The sequence below is a fragment of the Cryptomeria japonica genome, unplaced genomic scaffold (assembly GCF_030272615.1).
Source record: "Cryptomeria japonica unplaced genomic scaffold, Sugi_1.0 HiC_scaffold_167, whole genome shotgun sequence".
NCBI lineage: Eukaryota > Viridiplantae > Streptophyta > Pinopsida > Cupressales > Cupressaceae > Cryptomeria > Cryptomeria japonica.
The window spans coordinates 297726-305000 of record NW_026728989.1 but is presented as its reverse complement, the minus strand read 5'-3'; positions in this window follow the sequence as shown (position 1 = coordinate 305000).

Here is a 7275-nt window from a genome sequence, read left to right as displayed (position 1 = left end):
CACCGCATAGGAATCGGGATGCGAGGCGAGGGATGCGGCGGGAAGGCCCCGACGGCTAAACGGAAGAGGCTGCAGGGCCGCCTCGGAATGGTCCAAGCATCGGATGCGATTGGGACGACTACCAGTGCCAACCCCTTATCCCGCGATGCGTCCGATACACAGATAGTTCCAAGGCGGCCGAGGAGCCTCACCGCATATCAATCGGGGTGCGAGGCGAGGGATGGGGCGGGAAGGCCCCAACGGCTAGACGGAAGAGGCTTCAGGGCCACCTCGGAATGGTCCAAGCATCGGACGCGCTTGGGGCGACTGCCAGTGCCAACCCCTTATCCCGCGATGCGTCCGATACACAGATGGTTCCAAGGCGGCCGAGGAGCCTCACCGCATAGCAATCGGGGGTGCGAGGCGAGGGATGGGGCGGGAAGGCCCCAACGGCTAGACGGAAGAGGCTTCAGGGCCGCCTAGGAATGGTCCAAGCATCGGACACGCTTGGGGCGACTACCAGTGACAGCCCCCTATCCCGCGATGCGTCCGATACGAAGATGGTTCCAAGGCGGCCGAGGAGCCTCACCGCATAGCAATCGGGGTGCGAGGTGGGGGATGCGGCGAGATGGCCCCAACGGCTAGACGGAAGAGGCCACAGGGCCGCGTCGGAATAGTCCAAGCATCGGACGCGCTTGGGGCGACTACCAGTGACAACCCCTTATCCCGCGATGCGTCCGATACGAAGATAGTTCCAAGGCGGCCGAGGAGCCTCACCGCATAGCAATCGGGGTGCGAGGTGGGGGATGCGGCGAGATGGCCCCAACGGCTAGACGGAAGAGGCTGCAGGGCCGCCTCGGAATAGTCCAAGCATCGGACGCGCTTGGGGCCACTACCAGTGACAACCCCTTATCCCGCAATGCGTCCGATACGAAGATAGTTCCAAGGCGGCCGAAGAGCCTCACCGCATAGCAATCGGGGTGCGAGGTGGGGGATGCGGCGAGATGGCCCCAACGGCTAGACGGAAGAGGCCACAGGGCCGCCTCGGAATAGTCCAAGCATCGGACGCGCTTGGGGCGACTACCAGTGACAACCCCTTATCCCGCGATGCGTCCGATACGAAGATAGTTCCCAGGCGGCCGAGGAGCCTCACCGCATAGCAATCGGGGTGCGAGGCGAGGGATGCGGCGAGATGGCCCCAAAGGCTAGACGGAAGAGGCTGCAGGGCTGCCTCGGAATAGTCCAAGCATCGGACGCGCTTGGGGCGACTACCACTGCCAACCCCTTATCCCGCGATGCGTCGGATACACAGATAGTTCCGAGGCGGCCGAGGAGGTGGGGGATGCAGCGAGATGGCCCCAACGGCTAGACGGAAGAGGCTGCAGGGCCGCCTCGGAATAGTCCAAGCATCGGACGCGCTTGGGGCGACTACCAGTGACAACCCCTTATCCCGCGATGCGTCCGATACACAGATAGTTCCGAGGCGGCCAAGGAGCCTCACCGCATAGCAATCGTGGTGCGAGGTGGGGGATGCGGCGAGATGGCCCCAACGGCTAGACGGAAGAGGCTGCAGGGCCGCCTCGGAATGGTCCAAGCATCGGATGCGCTTGGGGCGACTACCACTGCCAACCCCTTATCCCGCGATGCGTCCGATACACAGATAGTTCCAAGGCGGCCGAGGAGCCTCACAGCATAGCAATCAGGGTGCGAGGCGAGGGATGCGGCGAGAAAGCCCCAACGGCTAGAGGGAAGAGGCTTCAGGTCCGCCTCGGAATGGTCCAAGCATCGGACGCGCTTGGGGCGACTACCAGTGACAACCCCTTATCCCGCGACGCGTCCGATACACAGATAGTTCCAAGGCGGCCGAGGAGCCTCACCGCATAGCAATCGGGGTGCGAGGCGAGGGATGCGGCGAGAAGGACCCAACGGCTACACGGAAGAGGCTTCGGGGCCGCCTCGGAATGGTCCAAGCATCGGACGCGCTTGGGGCGACTACCAGTGACAACCCCTTATCCCGCGACGCGTCCGATACACAGATAGTTCCAAGGCGGCCGAGGAGCCTCACCGCATAGCAATCGGGGTGCGAGGCGAGGGATGCGGCGAGAAGGACCCAACGGCTACACGGAAGAGGCTTCGGGGCCGCCTCGGAATGGTCCAAGCATCGGACGCGCTTGGGGCGACTACCAGTGACAACCCCTTATCCCGCGACGCGTCCGATACACAGATAGTTCCAAGGCGGCCGAGGAGCCTCACCGCATAGCAATCGGGGTGCGAGGCGAGGGATGCGGCGAGAAGGACCCAACGGCTAGACGGAAGAGGCTTCGGGTCCGCCTCGGAATGGTCCAAGCATCGGACGCGCTTGGGGCGACTACCAGTGACAACCCCTTATCCCGCGACGCGTCCGATACACAGATAGTTCCAAGGCGGCCGAGGAGCCTCACCGCATAGCAATCGGGGTGCGAGGCGAGGGATGCGGCGAGAAGGACCCAACGGCTAGACGGAAGAGGCTTCGGGTCCGCCTCGGAATGGTCCAAGCATCGGACGCGCTTGGGGCGACTACCAGTGACAACCCCTTATCCCGCGACGCGTCCGATACACAGATAGTTCCAAGGCGGCCGAGGAGCCTCACCGCATAGCAATCGGGGTGCGAGGCGAGGGATGCGGCGAGAAGGACCCAACGGCTAGACGGAAGAGGCTTCGGGTCCGCCTCGGAATGGTCCAAGCATCGGACGCGCTTGGGGCGACTACCAGTGACAACCCCTTATCCCGCGACGCGTCCGATACACAGATAGTTCCGAGGCGGCCGAGGAGCCTCACCGCATAGCAATCGGGGTGCGAGGCGAAGGATGCGGCGAGAAGGACCCAACGGCTAGACGGAAGAGGCTTCGGGTCCGCCTCGGAATGGTCTAAGCATCGGACGCGCTTGGGGCGACTACCAGTGACAACCCCTTATCCCGCGACGCGTCCGATACACAGATAGTTCCAAGGCGGCCGAGGAGCCTCACCGCATAGCAATCGGGGTGCGAGGCGAGGGATGCGGCGAGAAGGACCCAACGGCTAGACGGAAGAGGCTTCAGGGCCGCCTCGGAATGGTCCAAGCATCGAACGCGCTTGGGGCGACTACCAGTGACAACCCCTTATCCCGCGACGCGTCCGATACACAGATAGTTCCGAGGCGGCCGAGGAGCCTCACCGCATAGCAATCGGGGTGCGAGGCGAGGGATGCGGCGAGAAGGACCCAACGGCTAGACGGAAGAGGCTTCAGGGCCGCCTCGGAATGGTCCAAGCATCGGACGCGCTTGGGGCGACTACCAGTGACAACCCCTTATCCCGCGACGCGTCCGATACACAGATAGTTCCGAGGCGGCCGAGGAGCCTCACCGCATAGCAATCGGGGTGCGAGGCGAGGGATGCGGCGAGAAGGACCCAACGGCTAGACGGAAGAGGCTTCAGGGCCGCCTCGGAATGGTCCAAGCATCGGACGCGCTTGGGGCGACTACCAATGACAACCCCTTATCCCGCGACGCGTCCGATACACAGATAGTTCCGAGGCGGCCGAGGAGCCTCACCGCATAGCAATCGGGGTGCGAGGCGAGGGATGCGGCGAGAAGGACCCAACGGCTAGACGGAAGAGGCTTCAGGGCCGCCTCGGAATGGTCCAAGCATCGGACGCGCTTGGGGCGACTACCAGTGACAACCCCTTATCCCGCGACGCGTCCGATACACAGATAGTTCCGAGGCGGCCGAGGAGCCTCACCGCATAGCAATCGGGGTGCGAGGCGAGGGATGCGGCGAGAAGGACCCAACGGCTAGACGGAAGAGGCTTCAGGGCCGCCTCGGAATGGTCCAAGCATCGGACGCGCTTGGGGCGACTACCGTTGCCAACCCCTTATCCCGCGATGCGTCTGATACACAGATAGTTCCGAGGCGGCCGAGGAGCCTCACCGCATAGCAATCGGGTTGCGAGGCAGATTATTGGGAAGGGAACCCCCTGGGATGCGGCTCAAGCAGTGCCCAAAGGGACTGGAATGCGGAATCACATCGAGAGACCCAAATGCTATACGAGGGCTCAAATCGAATTATCGATTTGGCCACGACATGGACGCATCGGAACGACTACCTTTGCCGAACCACTCGCAATTGCATCCATACCGAAACCAATAGACATTTCCGTTAGAGCCCTCGCATAGCATTCGGGAATCTCGCATGCCCCTCTAAATCGACCAATGCTGGCGCTCAATGAAAATCCGAGCGCTACCACCGTTCGAGCGCCAGCATTGGTCGAGTTAGAGGGGCACGGGGGAGAATGCTCCAGTCAACACCTCCCCTATATAAGTTATTTGTCCGATTCTCGCACAACCGTAGTCTGCCTCGTCGAATCAAACAACGGTCCCAGATTCCGACTTCCGTTCCGTAGAGACCCAAAAGCTAGATGGAGGCTCGCAAGAAAGAGAGTCGGCGCATAGCAATCGGGTTTCTCGAACGTTTAGGGACCGAGCTCACTTGCGGATAGGGCAAAATCCGCCAAGCAACCCAAAAGCTAGACGGGGGCTCGAATCGAATCGCCTAGGCGGCCACAACAACGACGTGTTGGATCGACTACCAGTGCCAAACCATTCAGCAAGACTAGTCTGTGTCGAGGCCGGATAGAGATTCTCAGAGAGCGCCCGCATAGCATTTAGGAGACCTGCCGCGTCCCTCACACTCGACAAATGGTGGTGCACGTTTATAAATCCGAGCGATCCCAACCCTTTCAAGCACCAACATCGGTCGAGATAGAGGGGCACGGAGGGGGCTGCGTGAGACAACACAGTCCCCTATATAAGTTATTTGTCCGATTCTCACACATCCGAAGAATGGTCATCAAATCGGACAACAGCCCAAACTTCCGACTTCCGTCCCAGAAAGCCCAAGAGCTATCTAAAACGTTCATGGCCGGAACTCGATCGCGGCTATACCAGTCCGCCAAGCAACCCAAAAGCTAGACTGGAGCTCTAGTCGAATCACCTCTGTGGCCATTGCAAGGACGTGTTGGAGCGACTACCATTGCCGAACCATTCCGCAGGTCGAGTCCATACCAAGGCCGCATAGAGATTCACGATGAGCTCCTGCATAGCAATCAGGAGACTTGCCGTGTCCATCACAATCGATAAATCCTGGTGCAAGATTTTTGCATCCGAGCGCTCCAACCAGTCGAGCACCAGCATCAATCGACATAAACGGGCACGGGGGGAGGATGCTCGAGAACACTACCTCCCCTATATAAGTTATTTGTCCGATTCTCAAGCAGCCGAAGTCTGGTCATCGAATCGGGTCAAAGACCACAACTTCCGACTTTACCCACAATGCAAGTCATCGAATCGAACATCGGCCCCCGAGTCGGACTCCATGCGTATGTCAGGTCATCGGACCCAAATTCCGCCTTCCTGCGCATGGCGGGCCATCAATATCAACTCGGTCATCGGACCCAAACTCCGCCTTTTTGCGTATGGCACGCCTTCAAATCGGTCATCGGACCCAAATTCCGCCTTCCTGTGCATGGCGGGCCATCAACATCAACTCGGTCATCGGACCCAAATTCCGCCTTTCTGCGCATGGCACGCCATCAACTCGGTCATCGGACCCAAATTCCGCCTTCCTGCGCATGGCAGGTCATCGGACACAAATTCAGACCTCGCCAATATGCCTACGTATCGAATCGGTCATCGGACCCAACTTCCGACTTCATCCATACTGTAGGGTCTTTGAGGTTGGCGCGGTGCGCTCAACCCAGGGAGTCGACCCATCGAAGCATACACCTCCCCTATATAAGCTATTTGTCCGATTCCCACACCTGTGTAGTTTGCACCTCTGACCAGGACATCGACCCCAACTTCCGAACTCGACTGCAACGACGGCACCAGCGCCTTGGTGCGCACCTTGCGACGCACAGTCCCAACATTCGCCTTCCTGCACATGGCAGGTCATCGGACCCAAATTCCGACCTCGCGAGTATGCCTACATATCGAATCGGTCATCGGACCCAACTTCCGACTTCATCCATACCGTAGGGTCTTTGAGGTTGGCGCGGTGCGCTCAACCCGGGGAGTCGACCCAACGAAGCATACACCTCCCCTATATAAGCTATTTGTCCGATTCCCACACCTGTGTAGTTTGCACCTCCGATCAAGACATCGACCCCAACTTCCGAACTCGCCTCCAACGACCGAACCAGCGCCTTGGTGCGCACCTTGCAACGCACAGTGCCAACATTCGCCTTCCTGCACGTGGCAGGTCATCGGACCCAAATTCCGACCTCGCGAGTATGCCTACATATCGAATCGGTCATCGGACCCAACTTCCGACTTCATCCATACCGTAGGGTCTTTGAGGTTGGCGCGGTGCGCTCAACCCGGGGAGTCGACCCAACGAAGCATACACCTCCCCTATATAAGCTATTTGTCCGATTCCCACACCTGTGTAGCTTGCACCTCCGATCAGGACATCGACCCCAACTTCCGAACTCGACTAAAAAGACCGCACCAGCGCCTTGGTGTGCACCTTGCAACGCACAGTGTCAACATTCGCCTTCCTGCACATGGCAGGTCATCGGACCCAAATTCCGACCTCATGAGCATACCTACTAATCGAATTGGTCATCGGACCCAACTTCCGACTTCATCCATACCGTAGGGTCTTTGAGGTTGGCGCGGTGCGCTCAACCTGGGGAGTCGACCCATCGAAGCATACACCTCCCCTATATAAGCTATTTGTCCGATTCCGACACCTGTGTAGTTTGCACCTCCGCTCAGGACATCGACCCCAACTTCCGAACTCGCCTGCAACGACCGAACCAGCGCCTTGGTGCGCACCAAAAGTGCGCACTTTTGGAGGGCACTTTTGTGCGCTCCAAAGGTGCGCACTTTTGGAGGGCACTTTTCTGCGCTCCAAAGGTGCGCACTTTTGGAGGGCACTTTTTGGAGGGCACTTTTCTGCGCTCCAAAGGTGCGCACTTTTGGAGGGCACTTTTTGGAGGGCACTTTTCTGCGCTCCAAAGGTGCGCACTTTTGGAGGGCACTTTTTGGAGGGCACTTTTCTGCGCTCCAAAGGTGCGCACTTTTGGAGGGCACTTTTTGGAGGGCACTTTTCTGCGCTCCAAAGGTGCGCACTTTTGGAGGGCACTTTTTGGAGGGCACTTTTCTGCGCTCCAAAGGTGCGCACTTTTGGAGGGCACTTTTCTGCGCTCCAAAGGTGCGCACTTTTGGAGGGCACTTTTTGGAGGGCACTTTTCTGCGCTCCAAAGGTGCGCACTTTTGG